Source organism: Larus michahellis, chromosome 4 (genome assembly GCF_964199755.1).
Source record: "Larus michahellis chromosome 4, bLarMic1.1, whole genome shotgun sequence".
NCBI lineage: Eukaryota > Metazoa > Chordata > Aves > Charadriiformes > Laridae > Larus > Larus michahellis.
Window position 1 is genome coordinate 91410411 of NC_133899.1, and position 19896 is coordinate 91430306.

General features: G+C 41.4%; 1 protein-coding gene across 2 annotated transcripts in view; it reads right to left on the reverse strand.

Moving 5' to 3' along the window:
* The window catches only part of SHANK2 (SH3 and multiple ankyrin repeat domains 2), a 377060-nt gene that overhangs the window by 322681 nt on the left and 34483 nt on the right, over window positions 1-19896 (reverse strand). For both annotated transcript variants that reach the window (XM_074586402.1, XM_074586403.1), the window contains one exon: window positions 16868-16939. The gene's annotated coding sequence lies outside the window, so the exon portion shown is untranslated. The remainder of the gene's footprint in view (window positions 1-16867; window positions 16940-19896) is intronic.

Consider the following 19896-nt stretch of genomic DNA (forward strand, 5'->3'; position numbering starts at 1 on the left):
GGGAAATATGTGTACTGGAAAAAATTGAAAATACCGCCATAAACTTTGCAATGTTTGGTAACCATGCACTTTTTCAGTTTTCAGAGGCCAGAAAAATTTAAACGTTATTTTTCATATATTCCATAAGAAACCTCCCAAGGCAACTTCTCTGCTTTTTAATTAAAAAAAAAAAAAAATCAATTAAAAGAAAAACAAACAAACAATTCCACTATCAGCCCCTATTAAAAGACGACGTTAAAGCAAAAATAAAACACAGAAGGGTGAACTCACTTGGCCACAGTCACTTACGTACCAGGTGACTGTTCTGAGATATCCAAATATATGGTTTTTATAATGGTCTCATAGTCAGATCCCCCAAAGTAAATACAGTCAAACAACAGCAGGGACTAAGGGAACATTTTTTACCACTGTGTTTCATGATGTAGTTTGAGCCAACTAAATATCACAACCAGATTACACATTCCTCTTCGCCATCCGGTCACTTACACGGCAATGATTATAGAGCGGGCATAAAAGGCTACCGCTCTCATTTAGCATTTTAAGGTGACCATATGTCGGAGGCAGAGCTCACACCCGGGGACAGGCAGCAGCGAGGCAGGCCCAAAGCCTGAGGTCAAGGGCAAGCATTTCCAAAGCACATCACATAGCCACATCATCAAGCCTTATTGTTATTTCTGATGAAGGACAATTCCAGCGTTATTACCCTCAGCTATAATTACTAATGAAGACAAAAACAGTGCATTCAAAAATCGGAACGCATGCCGGTTCACAGCAGCTTAATGCAAGGCTCTATTTACAAAAGAAAACTCTTGAGGGAGTATTTCATTTTCTTACTGCTTCACTGAACTGTAGATTAATGCTGCTCTCCAAAGCACCTTAAAGTCAATAACAAGCATAAATATTTCAATGGCTTCCTTATTTATCTACCAACGCTAAATCACACGAAGCCAAAATACAGTAGGTCGATACACAGTATTAAGAGCGTAAGAGGTATAGGCCAGTGATAAGATCATCACACGGTTTGTGTCTCCCTAAAGCCATTTGAGAGTGCAAAATATTCCAGGGTGATGGATTAAACTCCTCTGACAGACAGCAGTAAACTGCAATTATACAATATACAAATAAAGAGTTGAATTGGGGGAAAAAAAACTTCCTACAGTTTTGGCAAGCGGATTTTCATGCAAAAACTACCCAGAAATACCTCATGATGGAATAGCAAAGGGAAATTACTAGCTGAAGAATCAACTCCCAGGTATCAAGCACTTAAGTTTAATAAATAGTGGGACAAAGAACTCCTTGGAGATGCATCAACAAGGTACAAGTCACCTAATTTTCTGGAATAGAAAATAAAAATGCATAAGTAACCATGGAAAGGATAATGAAAGACTGTATCTACAGTGGCAAAAGGAACAGAAGCGATGCCCCACCAGCGCCATGGAGATCATTTAAAGGCCTTTTTTAAACCAGACACTCTAACCACTGGAGAAACTAGATCTGTAGAGGTCCCAGTGTAGGGCAGACGCTGCCAGGGAGCAGAGGTCAAGCACATCTCCCTAAAGCTACAGACACCATCGGGCAATTTCGCTGTTTGGCTCAAGTTGCGTGGAAATGGAAGACACCACCGTTCGTTAACCAGAGATGCTTGCTATCATAGCTCCCACAGGGAAGCTGTTATCTTTTAGGAACTGTTTTAGTTTCATCCTAGTGATATTCCAAAGACTTTTCCACAACCAAAACTATTATCTCAGGAAAAATACAGCCTGGTTTACCTAGGCTTGCACAGCAGAAGAAAACATAGCATCCCAGATCCCTAATTCCCAGTTAGCAATTCATTGGTTCAAAAGGATGTTGCAGAGCTAAAATATAGATTTGGTGTGGCTGATACGATTGTCTGGGATGGCTTCTTTCATTTTATAAAAACACAACAGATCTTGGCTTCCTATGCTTAAGCTGATTGTATGTTATGGCAATGTGATACATCAGTGGCTGCTTTTGGTATAGAGCAAAACACATGAATGAAAACAAGTTTCCAAAGATCTTGGAAGTAAACTCACTATCAAAACTACCACCACAACAGTCTTTGCTCCACCTCACGTCCTCTGTCCTTATTTTTGACCCCCATACCTTGAGCTCCCAACGTGTCCCAGCCCCAGGCATCCCAGAAAGCCAACTGCACCCCGGGCTGCATCCCCCGCAGCGTGGCCAGCGGGGCGAGGGAGGTGATTCTGCCCCTCTGCTCCGCTCTGGTGAGACCCCACCTGGAGTACTGTGTCCAGCTCTGGAGTCCTCAACACAAGAAGGACATGGACCTGTTGGAACGGGTCCAGCGGAGGGCCATGAAGATGATCAGAGGGCTGGAGCCCCTCTGCTGTGAGGACAGGCTGAGAGAGTTGGGGGTGTTCAGCCTGGAGAAGAGAAGACTCTGAGGGGACCTTATAGCAGCCTTCCAGTACCTAAAGGGGGTCTACAGGAAGGATGGGGAGGGACTCTCGATCAGGAAGTGTAATGACAGGACGAGGGGTAACGTTTCAAACTGATGGAGGGTAGATTTAGATTGGATATCAGGAAGAAATTCTTTACTGTAAGGGTGGTGAGACACTGAACAGGTTGCCCAGGGAGGTTGTGGATGCCCCATCCCTGGAGGTGTCCAAGGCCAGGCTGGATGAGGCTTTGAGCAGCCTGGTCTGGTGGGAGGTGTCCCTGCCCAGGGCAGGGGGGTTGGAACTAGATGATCTTTAAGGACCCTTCCAACCCGAACCATTCTGTGATTCTATGATTCTCCCTCCCTGCCCCTGCACATCCCCTAACCGCCGGCTGAACAAAGCCAACATGAGCTCCAGCTGCTTAAACACCACTTCTGACACAGGAAGGGTGTACGACAGCTGGAAGATGAAAGATAAAAGGATGGCTATATGCTTACCCTTATTACTGTACTTTTTCTCTCAGCATCTTGCCCTTTAGCTTTGCAGGAGCACCGGGATGTTTACTCTGCCTCTATGGCTATTGCTGGGTTACGTTTCTCAGGCCGACAGGTCAGATGAAATAAGCTGAGCTCAGGTTGCTGCCTTCCCCTCACAGGTGCTATTCTTAGATATGGGGTTTTTTGTCTCTATGCAGCCAGCAACTTTCACAAAATCTGCAGGAATTTCTTATCCTGCTATTTGTTACCACCCAACCATCAAGGGGAGTTGAAAACAGCCTAGGAATAAATTAAAATAAAATAAAAAAACATGGGCAAGTAGCATGACCGTCTAACTGCCTTTTTCTTTTTTTTTTTTTTTTTAAAAAAAAAAAGAAAAGACTAAGAGCACATTATGAAAGACTGGAATTACCACAGTGCACAGATTATCAAAAGGCAAGAAATTCAATTCCCAGAGCTCACTCGCTCTCTATCTGAACAGTGTGCTCCAGTGAGCGCAAACTGGCACAGCAGGGAAAAAAGCAAGAGCAGCCACAGACCGATCCATTTTTTGGAGCCTTATGGTTGTTAAACATCATATGAAAAGAATTTATTAAATATATATGTTTAGATTTATTTTTAACTATGTTAAGTATTATAAACTTGATATTTACTAAAGGATTTAAAATATTGATATGGACAGATGCAGGCCAGGGTGTCTTCATTAAACATGGATGTATTATATGACATACAACGCACCTCCCCACTACAAAAATCATGTTTTAGAATCTTCAACTTAATTACGGCTATGTTCTAGTTTCACATTGGTAAATATGGAACATAAGATCATAGAATGGTTCAGGTTAGAAGGGACCTTAAAGCCCACCCAGTTCCACCCCCCTGCCCTGGGCAGGGACACCTCCCACCAGCCCAGGTTGCTCCAAGCCCCGTCCAACCTGGCCTTGAACCCCTCCAGGGATGGGGCAGCCACAGCTTCTCTGGGCACCCTGGGCCAGGGGCTCACCACCCTCACAGCAAACAATTTCTCCCTCAGATCTCATCCAAATCTCCCCTCTTCCAGTTTAAAACTGTTACCCCTCATCCTATCGCTCCACTCCCTACACACACAGAAACCTATTTCAAAAGATCTGTCCCATATAAAGTCCCCTCCCTACCATATCCCACACCAGCAGCTGCAAACATGGGGAGTGCAGGTGTGTCTGTCCAGTTTGCCCAGAGCAAACCCAATGGTCACTGTATCTCTGACAACCACCCAAAGCAAACAGGGATGTGCAGAGAGATCCCACTCCTCTGCAGCACGTCTCCGGTTATCGCTACGGCAAGAGCTTCTCCAGTGGGAGCAAAATGACGCTGCAGCTGCGGCAAAGGTTCCCCCCAGGATTCTGGCCATATGGCGAGACAGAAAAAAATGCACCCCTAAGACCAAGGCTAACTTTTGGTAGGGAAACCAATAAAGGACATTAAAGGATGCAAACCTTCCTTCCCCAGCCTGTTTTGGGGATTTTGGATTTGTTACCATGTGTCACACGAGTGGCCATTCGGACTCATCACAACAGTTATTAGTTCTCCTCTCTCTAAAATACAGCTGGGGCAGATGCATCAAATGTCTTGGACAAGGCCAGTGAGGCTAGATCTCAGAGCAAGGTTTCAAATTCAAGGGTCACCGGCTTCTAGTCATGATAAGAACAATCTATTTTTATATAAACATTCATCTGCACAATAACAGCCCTGTTGCCTGCAGGGAGAAGCCCTCTGCACTGCTATTGTCAGATGAGTTAAAAATGTACCTGTGGGAATATCCCAGACACAGAGGCAGCATTGTCAGGGGTTGAGTAATGCCATTAACCAGACTGTGAGAAAAGTTTGCTGTTAGAGTAACAGCAACTGCTAGAAAGAGGTATTTAATCATTAACTCTGAAGAGAAACTATTCACGAAAGGGATTTCCATCTGTGTGAAACCTGCCAGAGCTCCTAACACTTGGATTCTGCGGCTTTATTCGGGATTATATATATCAGCTCAAGAACCAGCTCGCCAAGTTACTAAATTAAAATGCTGGAAAAGATCAAGCATCGTCTTTTCTAATTATAATAATATTAAAACAAAAATGCATTTCAGACAGAACTGAAGATGGGGGGTACAATCCCAACGCGCCATGCATTTCACACCTCTCCGGAGATGAAAGGTCACGTGGAAGAAAATCTGAACTGAAGACCAAGTCCAACAGGCAATTTGCAATTTGATGAGTTCCATTTCCACTTTCCACTCTTACCTTAAAGCTGGCAATAACCGCCACTGCATCCCGAAAAAGAGATCCCACCCTCCCCTGCTCCCCAGCCCACTTCACTCCTGCCCCCAGCCTGCTTTAATCTCTGCACTAACACGAACAGTGAAGCAGAACAAAGCATCGACCCAGCTTAAACACCAGCTTTTTTTGGTTTGGGAGGTTAGTTTCAGCATCCGTCACGTCTCTGAACTGGATCACTATGCAAATGTTTGCATAAGCAGCAGGGGGAAGATGGCAGAGGGCCAGAAGCAAACAGCCAGGGCATGAAAAGGGCAGAACCACTTTTTCCAAAGGCAGTATTAATGCTTGCCAGGGTAAAGCGAATCTGAGACATCACTGCCTAAGTGACAGGAAAGAAATCTACATAAATACAGACATCTGATTAACTCCGATGAAAATCTCTCGATTATTAGTACCCAAATACCATAACTCCAAACAGGACTGCTTACTGAAACTCACTGATACAAAATTCATCCCAGGTAAATGCAGAACCTAAAAGAATACATCTACAAGAATTAAAACAGAATGTGCACAAGGAGTGCTAGCCCAGCCCACGGCCACATCTCGCTGAGACGAGGCACTTGGAGCTCCCCCTGTTCTCCCAGACCCACCAGCCGAGGAGGCAGCTTTGGTGTTGATGGGACACCAGATGAAGCTGTGCTGGTCAGGCTCCAGTCCTGGGGGCCCTCTGCAAAAGGGCCGGCACAGACTCCAATGTTACCTTTATTCTGCTAGGAAAAAAGAGCTGCCAGGCAGCAAAACGGAGCACTGTTCCCTTGGCATGTCCCCACGTGTGCTCCCTTGGTCAGTGCCAGGCAATGCCCATGATGAGGTGCCACGAGGCTCGGGGCTCTCCAATCTCTGCAGGCTTTCATGCTGCTGAAACGACTCCCTGCAAAGCAGCCCACGTGCTATTGCAGACACCGACTTAGAAAGGCTAAATCACAAAAAAAAAATAAATACTTTCTTGGGGCTCAGGAGCTCAGAAGGTATCCGAGGGTCAGCAAGGTCCACTTCATGCCACATGGTGTCAGGGCCAGGGAACACCTCCTGGCCCAATTTTGTTTAAGAGTATAGACACAGGTTTGGAAACTGAAAAATAAAGAACGATGACATGTATGAAGGCCCTAAGAAAGTGTATCTGTTATCCTGCAGTTCCCTTGATCTTCCTCTGTAAAATGGAGCAACTGATTCTTGAGTCTTCTCTAAAGCATTTGCATTCTGTGGAAGAAAATGCTAGAAAACCAAAACACTTGCACTTTATTTGAAAAAATCCCCCTCCACGGTAATTACCTAAACAAATTTAATCATACCATATTTTGCTGTTCACAATCCCCATAATTATGGTTTTATTCCCTATACACCAGTCCTTCACTTAAATTCACTTTGGTTACACTGTCTGGTAATGCATTTTTGATCTCTCTGTTAAATAACTGAAACACTCAAATAAATATTTTAGAAGATGTGTGCTAAGGCATACATATTAACGTACCAGAATGCCAAGCAAAACTCCTTTACTTTTCTCTAAAGCTGTTGTTTCTCAGCGTGGCATCTCTTATTTCAAAACTTAAATATTGATTTGAAATCAGTATTGAAAAAATCTATGGTCATATCCAGTTGTTCTCACCAGCACCACCAGAAGATTTTTCTTACTGCCCTGTTTGAGGGCAGATTTATGCAGTCCTTAATTTTTTTGATAGGTGACCTGCACAGGTGACAAACTGTTTTGCAAAAGGGCTTAAGAGTGACACTGTTTTCCCTTTTTTTTTTTTAAGGAAGAAAAAGAAGAATATTGAGTGAAGTAATTGTTAAACCTGCTCCATATTTCTGAGGCAGCTTGTTATCCCTTGGTCATGTATATTTGCACAGCACAGACTTGCCAAGAAGAGGCTAAGCCCCATTAACTTCTGGTATTTAGAGTCTTAAATACCAACATCATATGATTAAAGTGGGTCTTAAGATCAGACTGTAAGAATGTAATTTTTTTTTTTTTTTAAACAGATGTACTTCACCATGAGCGCTCCTGTGCACATACAAAATCTACACACGCGACCTATTCCTGCAAACACAGGGTGGTTTTCTGAAAGTTTCTTTGGTTTCCAAGCTGCTTTGGATGCTAAAATTCTCCTCTGTCCTCCGTCTGTTCTACTTAGTATTTATTTTCCTTTTAAACTATTCAGCCGGTCACGGTATTTTCGCGGAAAGGATGAAGTTCAATCAGACAGATGCAAAGAGAGATTTTGGGGAAGGACAAATACAAAGAAGACAGGAGACAAGCGACTCATTGTACTGAACGAGCAAGGCCAGAAGACACTAGAGAAGCAGACGTAGAAAAAGCTTAAAAACATTTAAAGTGTAAATTCAACATGAGAAAACAGAAAAACATTTGGAGTTCAACATGAGAAAACAACATGCTAGAAGAAAGAACAAGGTGTAAAGATGTAGCACAGAATGGCACAGTCAGGTTGGTTAAAATGGTTAAAATCTTAAGAAAAATAAAAAGATTCAAACATATTACTAGGGGAAACACGGCAAGTATTTATAAATGTTAACCACAGCGAAGTTTACAGTAAAGGCCAACTCCCACTGGCAATATAATATCTTAAGTGCCGTCTTTTACGCACCTGCGAGGTTTCCAGTGCAATTCCATCTGACCTTTATTTAAAGGTCATTCTTCCAGACACGGAATTACGGCCAGCCCCGCGAGCCCCAGGCTCTGTTCGTTTCTATAGTTGTTTTTAATTTGGCCTCTAGTTTTGTACATTTAGTAGAACTTCCATCTTCTGATAGACAGACTAACAAACAAGAGTACTCATAAGTCATTCTTTAAATACTGCTTGCAACGGATACTATAATTTACCAAGGACAAAATCTTTGAAGTGTTAAATAAGAGACTGGATCCCACAGCAATTGCGTACACTTACTTGGAAAAACAACTTTGAATTTGAAAATTCATCCGTTCAGAACATAATTATCCAGAATTCTAAAACACTTTAAACAGATGTTAAGCAACAGAAGCTAAGTAAGTAGCAACTCAATAACTAATTCAAATATGATGAAATACAACAAAACTTTTAAAGAAAATGAACCAAGCATATAATCCCAGGTACAGAAGTTCATCAGCATCCCAAATCTGAGATGTGTCTTCTTGGACTCCTAAATTCAAATAAATACCTCTTTCTAAGCAAGTAGGGTTGGATCTGTCATATAACCTTTATTTGTTGATCTTGCTAGGAGCAAAAATACATAAAGTAACGGTCCAAGATCCTTTTAAAGCTATTTCTTATCTTGCACGGGGAATCAATCATGTATGTAAATCACTCTAGGAACAGCTCCCACCAGACTTGACCCCAGCATGTTGTATTCATGAGGAAAACAACAGCCAGGACAAGTTATGAAAAGCCAACACGCAACATTGAAAAGTTCATCCGGTTCTGGATCCATTAAGGCATTTCTTTGTAATATGACAGCTTTTCAGTTATCAAATCAGGAAAATACGTACGGATTCAGCTGTGACACTGACTCTGTCCCCAGTCCAAAGTACAACTTATAAATATTTACTGTCATGAAGCATAGTTGCATCTAGTAACTGGAGATTTCAAACCTCAGCAAGAAAACAAAAAAATCCCCTTCAGTTATCTAAAACGAGAACGATACTGCGTGAGTAACTAGCTGTGAATTATTTTCTGAGTCATGTGGAAGTATCACACGACTTCAATTTTAAAAAGTCATTATCTCCTTATAAAAGATGGCTATAATGCTCATTTTGGTTTCCCCAGAAATCTTCCTTACAAAACAGAAGCATGTAGAGCAAGCAATTTTATCTTCTAGCCTTTCTGTTTCCAGCCTCTGCTTGCGCTCGACTACGTAAATATCAAAAAGATTATAATACATTGGAAGGGAAAGGACATAAGAGAATTTAAAAAGATTTACAACAGGAATTTGAAAAAATTTCAAAGCTTGTTGAACATATTTACCTCAGGTTCATCTCCCTGTTCCACAAAGCAGCTTAGTTGCTTATTAATTTGCGTTTTATGCTTATCAACCTGTTTCCTCTTTATCCGTAAGGAAAACATTTTTGTGATAATTCAAATACAAACATAATTAAATGTTAACAGATAAGCACTGTTGTTGTCTTGTCACATAGATTAGATCAGGTCCTGAGAGCAGATTAAGGAGAAGAGGGAATCTGCTTTCACACGGGTTAGCATTTAGAGTTTGCCAATAAGTTCAACCTGAATTTTCTTCAGATGCGATCCTGATGGGGGCTACTGCATTATTTTAATTTACTTGCTGTGTTGCCAAAAGTAGCCTCCTTGTTTGCATTATTTTAATCAAAGAAATAATATGTCAGTTAAAAAAAGCAAAGCTTCGAACAGATGCTCTATTTTTCTTATAAAACTATGAATTATCTTTGTCTGAACTGGTTGAAAAAAAAAAATCGATTACCCTTTCTTGTTGTGTGTGTTGGGTTTTTTCTTTGTTTAGTTTCAAAAAAATAATTTTTCTTTCAACTCAGTGGGAAACACCCCTTGAAGTCTGTAGAGGACACTGGGTACCCAATGTCTCCAGTAGCCTGCAAGGTGGGATTTGGGGGGACCAAGCTCAGACTCTCCAGGTCTGCAAATCCAGGGCAGTCCCCCCGCCAAAGGGCTCTGTAGTTGGAAATTTCCAAGTTACGCCACTCCAGTGCAGTGCTCTAGGGAGGACACCAAAATGCGGGAGTTTTATTCCAAAGCCCAAAGAAATCAAGTTTTGAAATACAGACATCCTTTTTCTCTGTATAGATCTGCTTAACTAGAGCAGTTTGCAAGCCGTGAAATGCAGACACCAGTTTCATTGCTCAGCTTCATTTGTAGTCAGGTTTCACTTGAATTACTAACATGAGGGTCCAGAAATCTCAGATCAGGAGCAATTGTACATACATAAGTCAAGTTGTGACCATTATTTTTCACCAGCATCAGTAAGTATATTGGCAACACACGAGGCAATATATTAGGCGAATAAACATCTAGTTCAGTTGCTACCTTAATTACTGACTAGCTGAGCAGGAACAAGCCCTGGCCTCAGCTAGAACAACTAAACCAACTTGTGTAGAGAGGAGGGAAGAAAGGCAGAAGGACCTACCTGGCCTTTACATACTTAATTTCTTTTCTTAATCAAGAGGGAAGCAACAAACAAATGGTGACCCAAAAAGGATGCACACGTTGTAGAACTAGGACAGGTGACCAGCCCTTGGTTTAGCCAAACTCCAGCGTAAGTAAAGCCACGTGCCGTGTCCTCGCTATCTCTGCGCCCATCTGTGTATGTCTGCAGCAAATATCCCTGCTTCCCAGTGACAGATGGTCTCCGGGCTTCTCTTATCCTAATTGCAGAAAAAAACTTACCTGATTATTTCCAGAGGAAATTTTGAAAAAGGAACTCTGCTGATCTTATCTGCACCTTGCCTGCTTCTTTTCCAAGCCAAGGAAAGCATATCTTGGGCTTTAACTTATACTCCAGCCTGTGCAAGCAAGGCTGCGCTCATGGCACAATTAAGGACGTTCTTTGGGATTGTGTACGTGAACAATGATGGTGACGGCAGACTGGGGAAAAATATCTGCAGGCTCAAAAAGGCTAAGTGATCTGCCAAGATGACCCAGGCAGCACAGTGATTCTGTAGAAGAACTGAGAAATAAATTATTCTCTTGACCTTTGAGATTTTGATTCAACTCATTGTAAAGATAAGAAATTCATTTTTACCAAATTATATCTAGCCAAAATTTGGGCAATCAAGACACAATAAAACTGATGAAAAGAACCAGTTTTTCCTCACTGACTACTGACACTTAATTATTACCTTCAGTAAACAGCTCGAGAAATAAAATGTCACTTCTTAGGCAAGAAGAAAACAGAATGAGATACTTGTTTATGACTATTATGCAAAAACAGGGAAACAAAAAATATAAGGAATACTGATGTTTAAAAATACAGAAAGATTCACAACAAACTCTTCAAGCTTTCATTGCTTAAATGCCAGCTGTAGTTTGGAATTTAATATTAAAAATAAATAGCATGCTAAATCACCCTGGGATAACTGCTTACAGTACTTTCAATTTAGAGACAGAGTTTAGAGTACCAACAGCACTGCTCTACTGCTTTTCTGAAGCATCCCTCTCTCAATCAAGAACCAAGACAAATACCAGCTTCCATGAACACAGTGACGTGGATTCTTTGTTGTGCCTCAGAGTCAGAGAATTATCAAGTCATTTGGGTCCGAAAAGTTTCCGGAGGTCTTTAGTTCAACCTCCTGCTCAGAGCAGCTCCAGCGATGAGATCTGCTTGGGCTGCTCATGCCTTTATCCAGGTCTGTCTTGAAAACCTCCAAGGGCAGAGGTTACACAATCTCTCTGAGCAACCTCCGCCCGACTGCCCTCATGGGAAAAAGATTTTCCTCATACCCAGTCTGAACTTCTCTTGTTTCAACTTATGACTGTTATCTGTCATCCTTCTGCCACGCGCGGCTGCACAGAGTCTGGCTCTGTCGTCTCAGTGTCCTCCTGTAGGTCTGGGATGGCTGACGCTCCCCGAAGCCATCTCTTCTCCAGGCTCAGCAAGCCCCTGTCCCTCAGCCTCTCCTTGCAGGACAAGTACTCCAGCCTCCACCTTCTCGGTGGCCCTCCGCAGAACCTGCTCCACTTTGTCAACATCTTTCCTGTACTGTGGGGAGGGAATCACTTTTCTCAATCCGGTGGCTGTGCAGCTTGCAGGACAGCCCAGGTTGCTGTTAGCTGCTGTTGCTGCCAGGCACACAGCTGGTTCATGCCCAGCTCGCTGCCCAACCGGACACCCCAGTCCCTCTCCTCTGAGCAGCTGCCCTGCCAGACAGTCCGCACCAACACTGCTGCGGGGCCTCTGCCTTCCCAGGTGCGGGACTTAGTATTTGTCCTTGCTGAACTTTACATGGCTCCTGTCAGCCCATTTCTCCAGCCTGCCTTGGTCCCGAGGGATGGCAGCTCCGTTCCCCGAGTTTGGTGCCACCCACAAACTTGAGGAAAGCACAATGCATTGCCTCCTCCAGGTCAGAAACAGAGAAAAGGTCATTTTGCCCTCATACGGATGCATGTAACAAAGCCGTGACCAAACCATCACAAAAAACTTGACCCTACGAAGAAGGGCAAAGCCTAAGTTCATAAAGAAAAATGGCACCCACGCTGGGCGCATGGACAGCTTGGTCTTACTGAGGCCGACAGCAAAATGCAGCACTTGTACCTGTATTTTGTCTTTAAATAGAACTGTAAGGGTTAAGATAAAACCAAAAGATTAACCTACAACTTAGTTCTGTAACGCCAAAACTTCTTGGAAGTTAGAGTATAAGGAAACACACATTTTGCAATCAATATGGTCTCACATACTCACACACCGCAAAATATACTGATACGTATAAAGTTTTTCCAACTACACAAATGAATTCTGGCTGTTAAAGCAACCATCAATAATATCTTCCTTTCTTGTGCTTTTCAAGGGGACATCACATTTTAAGTTATCATTGACTGAATCCATAGTTTTATCTATGAATAGTCCAATCTATAGTTTACAACAGAGATTCAGGTGCATGTCAGCATCACCAAAAGTTCTGGATTTGTTTATATGACTTACAGTGATTTCTTTACAAAGTGTAATTTCTACCTGTTGATGTAGGTGTCTAATTCAGTGGCAGGTAACGTAAGTCCTAAAACGAGGCTGCTGGAGAAGCAGAAATATTTTAAACTGATTTATTTCTAACTGACTAGATTTCACGTTGATTGTACTCCTGTAAGACCTGATTAAGTGAATTCATTAACATCTATAATTTTATGACAGCATACTTCGGAGATTCCAGTCATGGAAATTATCACAGTCTAATCAGGATATGCAAGCTGAATATAAAAGCACTATAAAAAAAATAATCTTGATTGAATCATGATATAGAATATTCGTAATAAAAAACTGCATCTCTTGAACTCAAGACATATTACAATCAGTTTCTGCCATTAGAAAATATTTAGTAAAAGTTCTTACTAAATACTCCAGAGGTATCAAGCAGCTGCTGATATGGGATTTGAGTCAGAAACCTTGGTGATGGCCACCCACACGGGACTGTGTTCCATGAGGAATGAAGAGCAGCGACACCGTGCTTGAAAGGACTCGTCGTTCTCTATAAAACTGGGGACTGGAGTGACCCTACAAGACATCCCCTTCGCTTTGCTCAACTTCATTCTATTTTGCTACTCAAATACTTCCACGTGTGTTGCTAATCTAAACAATTTCTATGCAAAGCTCGTTTCCTAACGCTGCTGTTGATGCTGTCAGAGCTACCTATCCCTGCACCTCATTGTAAGAGAAGAGCAACATCTCGGCAGCTCTGCTTACCGTGTAATGCAGCTGTGCAGGGAAGGAGATAATTAAGCCCATCATGTGAAACAAATCCTTCAGGACATACCCATTAATGAGATTTACTGAACCCACTCTCTGCTTTGCCACTTGCAGGAACGAAGGAGGCAGAGACAGAGAGAGAAAAGCCCTCCTTTTCAGCGGTAATACAAAACTAGAAATAGATTTTGTTCAATTCACACTTTTAAAGGAAAGAACCATTAAAAAGAGATTTGCCATTAGGTTTTATGTCTGCTTCACGTTCTCCCACGGCTTTTATCTAGTCTACCTCACAGTTGGTTCTTGGAGTTTTTGAGGGTTTTTTGGGCTTAATAAATCCAAACTCCTCTTCTGCACATGGTCTTTCAGTCACACATGGAGAGTGAGCATTTCTGCCCGTTTCGTGGGCAGAAATACTCGAAGCATTTTAGAGTTTTATTTTCTTTTACGCCTTCGTTTTTACTTCATAATTTTGACAACTTCTGTCTCTTCCTTAGGTCACAGTCACCAGTTCCTCCCAAGGTTTTTGTACAAGATTTTGGGTTGTCTCCTAACTTTTCACCCAACAGGAGCTGCTCTCTCCCACTGTGAACTTGCAGCTATCAGGATGCCTGTCTGCTGGATTTCCTACCATTATAGCTTGCCTTTTCTTGCCATGCAAGAACACGAGGCACACTGGGCACCAGAGCTGCACCACCACCTCCTTGGTAGGAGGATTGGGCAAGGTGGGATGGTCCACAGACCACCTCCTCTTGCAGCAGCACCCAGGCTGCTGACTTGGCTGCCCAGCTCCAGGCAGGCAGGGCTGGATCCCCCATCTTCTAGCCAGAGGAAGACTCATTAGATCATAGCAAGTCAGAAAGACTACATATAAAATAACGTTTTGCTATATTAGAAAGAAGCAAATATATATAGCGAAGTGTTCAAGACCAGGCTGGATGGGGCTTTGAGCAACCTGGTCTAGTGGGACGTGTCCCTGCCCATGGCAGGGGGTTGGAACTAGATGGTCTTTAAGGTCTCTTCCAGCCCAAACCATTCTAAGATTCTATGTATATATAATTATAATATTTTCTATATTGTGATAAAGGCTGTTGAATGTATATATAGGTATGAAAAGGCAAAACAAAACAAAAAAGCCATATGTGCAACAAAGGCCTATAATAATATTTTTAAGAAAACCACAGAATGAGGTTGAAAGTTCCATTTCACTAACTACTCCAAGCATGTAAAGTGCAGAGGAGTGTTTACAGCCTATATCAAACATCACTGTCACTGCTGGCGCTCGCTATGAAACGGTACTGCGTGCTCAGTCATGAATGTCTGCTTTTCACATCTGCCGTGACTGCAACTGCTAGGAATGTAAATGGGAAAGAACGACATTAAAAAAAAAAAAGTAACTACCAAGACTGAAAAGGTAAGCAAAGGTCTTACACAATCACATCTATATTTCAAACTATATTTCAATGCTTATACATTATCAAAGCTAGCTATGAGTAACTGTTGTTCCTTATGCTTCAGACTTATTTGAAAGGAAGTTCAGCCATACACTGACGAGGTCTTTCTGTTTCCCATAAACAGTTCAGTAGCACTGAGCAAATAATGTAAAAATTGAGCAATTTAGGTTTATTTTCCTGTTCTTAGAATTATTTCATATATTTCCTTTCACAAACCACTTCTGTATCCATTTCAAATAAATATATATCCCTTATCAGGACCGAGAGCATGGGCTCTGATGGATGACTTTGGTCATTCCATAGACTAAAGGCCAGCTTGACTCTTGAAAAGCTCCTAACCGCAACTGCAAACTCACTCACACATTTCAGCCGACAAAACATAATTATTCAGATTGACTCAACACACTGGCAAATACAATACTTAAAATCCAAATTTGCACACCTGTTTGTATACAATTACCTTTCTCTTCTGATTGGCATAAGTATTTATCTTTGACAGTGGCACTTCCGCAGAGGCAAACAGTCAATTGGTAAATGCCCGATAAACTAGAAATTTGTATTCGTACTGGTCTTTCAGGTACACATCTTTTTTTAATTTTTTTTCTTCTTTTTTAATCTTTGTCTCCTTTTTCCATTTCTACAGAGCACTGCTCCAAATTGTACTACTTTGTGTCACCACACACTTTACGGCATTCCCTTTCACACATTTTACATAATTCTTGTATTTTCACTCTCCTTCCAGTGCTCATCCAAAGACACTGTTAGGACTCACCATCTTATCTTTGACCTGTGTTCATAATGTGCATTGACATAGACACCTGCAGCAGCCAATGCAAGAAAAGGCACCTTTCCTTTCCCTTATCACAGAGTAAATGGGTTTTTTAGTTTTCAGATCATACAGAAGTAACACGCTTTACCAAAGGAAACTTAATTTTAAATCACTGTCCATTTTGTTCTAGCTTTCTGATTTCTGAGTTTAAAGTTCCTATTTATTTTGTAACTACTAGATTGGAAGCAAATAGAATAATTCTAGTTTAAGAAACTGTTTGGCATAAAAAGTTGTAAGTTGTCTCCAGAGTACTACCAAAACTTTTTAAATTGTGTTTTAAAAGGATAATAGAAAAGCTAAAATTAAAAAAAAAAAAATTTAAAAGATGTGGAGACCATAAGCCTTTTTGAACAGAAAACACTGAAAATGCAGCAGATACAGTAAAAAAAAAATAAAAATATAAGGAAAATGTTTGTTCTGTATCACAAGAGGCTCTACACTGATCCACTAGTGCAGCAGTTCTCACCTAATTGTAGGACAATGGCACTACAGTACAAACTCCCAGAAATTATTTATCCATATCTAACATCAGCTGAAGTTTACAGTGAACTAGTTAATAAATTGCTCCCACAAAAAAAAAAGGGGGGTTTTAACAGGTCTAACAGAAGAAGTACTATAACATTAGTCTATCTGCTAGTTCATATTTAAAGTATATTCGGTAGGAGGAGGAAGAGAGCTGTTATGCATGAGGATAAAAGTTAACAAGATCTGCCAACCGTCTTCACTACAGGCTACAGTTAAAGTGCAAATTCCGCCGCTCTGAAATCATTCTTGTAATCCACCCAACACTGTAAAGCAGGATGAGAAACATTTTCCTTGTTGGGGATCAAGCAGGTTTTTCAAGGATTTTTGACCACCTGTTTATTGAAATACACCTCAGAAGAATCCAGCAAAAGACATGGTTTACCTCCCGGGCTGTAACTGTACATTGCCCACTGACACAAGCAATTTAAATGATTTCTCTACAAAATTAGTCTAGCACACTTACCTGTCAACATACAGGTGAGAGCAACGGTGTCAAAATAATCATCAAAATCTAGCGTTCTCTCATCTCAGATTCCTGTAAAAAATACATAAAGACGTAAAGAAGATTTGCATGTGGAGAAAGAAATTCAGTGACCTAACAGCCACCCTATTTAAAAATGTATAAAGCAGAAATGCGCGTGGCATGAAGGGGATTTTGATATGTCAGTGGGTAAGAGAGGGAGGAAGTTTATCACATTACAAATTTCCAACATATTCCTCATGCTGTAACATAAATATTATGCATAGCTTTGCAAGGGCAGAGCCTGATGTAACGTACTTCAGAGTGCTTCTGGCAGCATGAAGTCACTACTAAGAAAAAAAATAGGCTCTTGGTTTTCAAGGCAGACATAGTTTCAGGCCAGATCTGACAGAAGGTGAAAGATGCTGCTCTCTTGTTTCCCACAGACATCTTCCTTGATTTAAGTCTTGCCAAAGCAATGAGCATCCTGGGCACGCGCGTTTGCTGAACAACCCGAATTTGAGCAGCAAGATGCTTGGTTTTTCCCCAAGTCCACCTGAGATCCAGAAATTAGGGTCTGCTGTTTCCAGCACCCCAAAGAGATTCCCCAGACCAGCAGACGTGTGCTGAGCATCACAGTCCAGCTCTTGGCCAGTAAGGGACAGCCTGTAGCTAAAGTGATAAACTCTGAAGTGTGTATGACTAGGTTCAAATTTTATTGCCTTTGCTGACGAGCAGAAGCTCATGCCGAAGAAAGTCTTGCCTACCGTGTATTTCTTCCTTCTACAGGTATAAATGGAAGGGAAAATCCAGAGATTTCCATTGAGAAAGCAAGTCTGACAAACTTCTTTAGTTTCTGGTGTACAGCACTCCATCAAAAAATAACACTAGATTATGTTACATCTGCTACTTCTAACCACATTAAGAGGTCTAAATGGGCACTCTCTATTAGGCACAAGAGAAGCAGTCATGCAGCTACAGAAAAAATACAGAACACGACCATAAGTGAAACTGGAATTACTCAAGGATAATTCTGTGAACATCATTGGCACCGCACTGTTTACTCCTATATACATAAAAACTGCATTCACCTCAAATTCACCCTCCCTTATTCTATGCTTTATTAGACCCTTCCTGCTGTGCACATTCAAGTAATAGTTAATGCCTATATGTACATGTATACTCAAACATTTAAATATACTTTCAGTGTATTTAAGCTCATTCTTTATTTTAAATATAGACTTTGACATATTTTACTAAAAATAAACCTATCCAAAAAGTTTTGAGAAATACTTACAAATCTGTCTCCAGCACCTGCGTAATTCTGCACAACTATCTTTCAGCAACCACAAAAAAAAAAAAGCTATTTAAGGACATTTCCCACACTGAACTACTGTATTTTGTACCACGTAGAAGTAAAGCGCACTTGAGATTAAACCTAGTAGGTTTTGCATTTTTAGAGCAGGAGATAGAACCGTGATCTCCACAATCATGAATGTCACAGAAAAGGTAGGTAAGGAAAGATCAGCGTCTGTTTCCCACAAGGCAAAAACCAGAATCCATACAAGGAAACAAGCTGGCAAATTAAAAACAAAGCAAAATCAGCTAACTAACCCAACAGGTTTCTTAATCTCTGAGAGACGGGATAAACTGCTTCCACTTCTGAAACCTCTCTTTTACACACACCAGCTTTCAGTTTCAAACGGATCCAGAGACAGAGGAGGAAGAACTACCTGGGACTGGAAATATCCATCACAGATGAAACTTTCCAAAATTGCTCTCAAATACTGACACATCTGCTCAACATATTCCAAAAACAAGTTTTGTTGGTTTCAGGAAAGACTTATAACTTGGTCAGTTTTGGATAGATATGGCTAAGATTTACTAAAGGTCTATCAGCAGCGATAGCCTGAATCTTAAGCAAATATTTTGGGACTCTTAGTAAATACCACAAATGGCAAAAGCAACATAAATGTTAAGCATTCAGCTACTAAATACCCCACAAAAACAAAGGCTACTGAAATTCATTGCAGGGAATTTTTGCACTTCATTGTGGAAGAGAGGAGAATGCCAGCAGTACTGTTCGGAGGCCAAATTCTTTTATCTACAAGAATTACCCAGCAGCATGACTCCACTTTGTATTTTGGATGTTAACTTATTTTTCGTAGTACTCTCCAGAGCTAACCCTAAGGATAAGAAAATCAACGTGAAAAACAGTGGTTTGCCAAGAGCTAGGAAAAGTTCTTTAAATGAGAGCATTTGTATATCGCAAATTCATAGAAAATAAATTAAATGGTGCTAATACTGACTTCTTAATGAGGCTGGGTGAGGTTACACAGTGGAGAGACACCATTGTTGGAAAAGTGAGCAACTGGCCTCTCCTGTTTCTGCAAAAGGATTCTCTTAACACCTGCATGCAGACAAAAATTACTGAGTCCCCTCCAAATCCCATTTTTCCCTCTCTTCAAGCACAGGATCAGTAGAGCAGAAGTTCCTCTTCACCTCAGAGCCTCCGATGCATCCCTAAATAAATCTCTGTGCTGTGAAATCCCAAGGTATTTGCACATCCCTAGCACTTCCTACCACTACAGGTTTCTCTTCCAGACGTTGCTTTCATGTGTGGCTGCGCAAGGGAGCGTGGCCGTGCACGGGCTCATCCCTCAGGTGACACACCAAACGCAACAGGCAACATGTCTTTACCTCCGTGGGAGCTCTAGCGTGGGTCTATCCTATACCTAATCACAGTTTTTAACATGTTTGTAGGAACATAAAACCTTCAGAGACTTCTATTCCTTTAAAAAATTTACCTGAGGTTGAGCAATGAATTCAAAAGCCATTGGAAAGTAGAAGGAACGGGATAAGGAGGGGAGAAAACTGACAGCACGGTCACATAAGCTATCTTCCTTATCAAATCAAAAACACCGAACCGTAACTCCAAGCCAAAAGCGAGATGAACAGTACAGTGATTTATTTCCACGTGATTCAGTGCTGTACAGTGAAGAGATGTGACATTTTTGCAGTGTGCAGTGTAC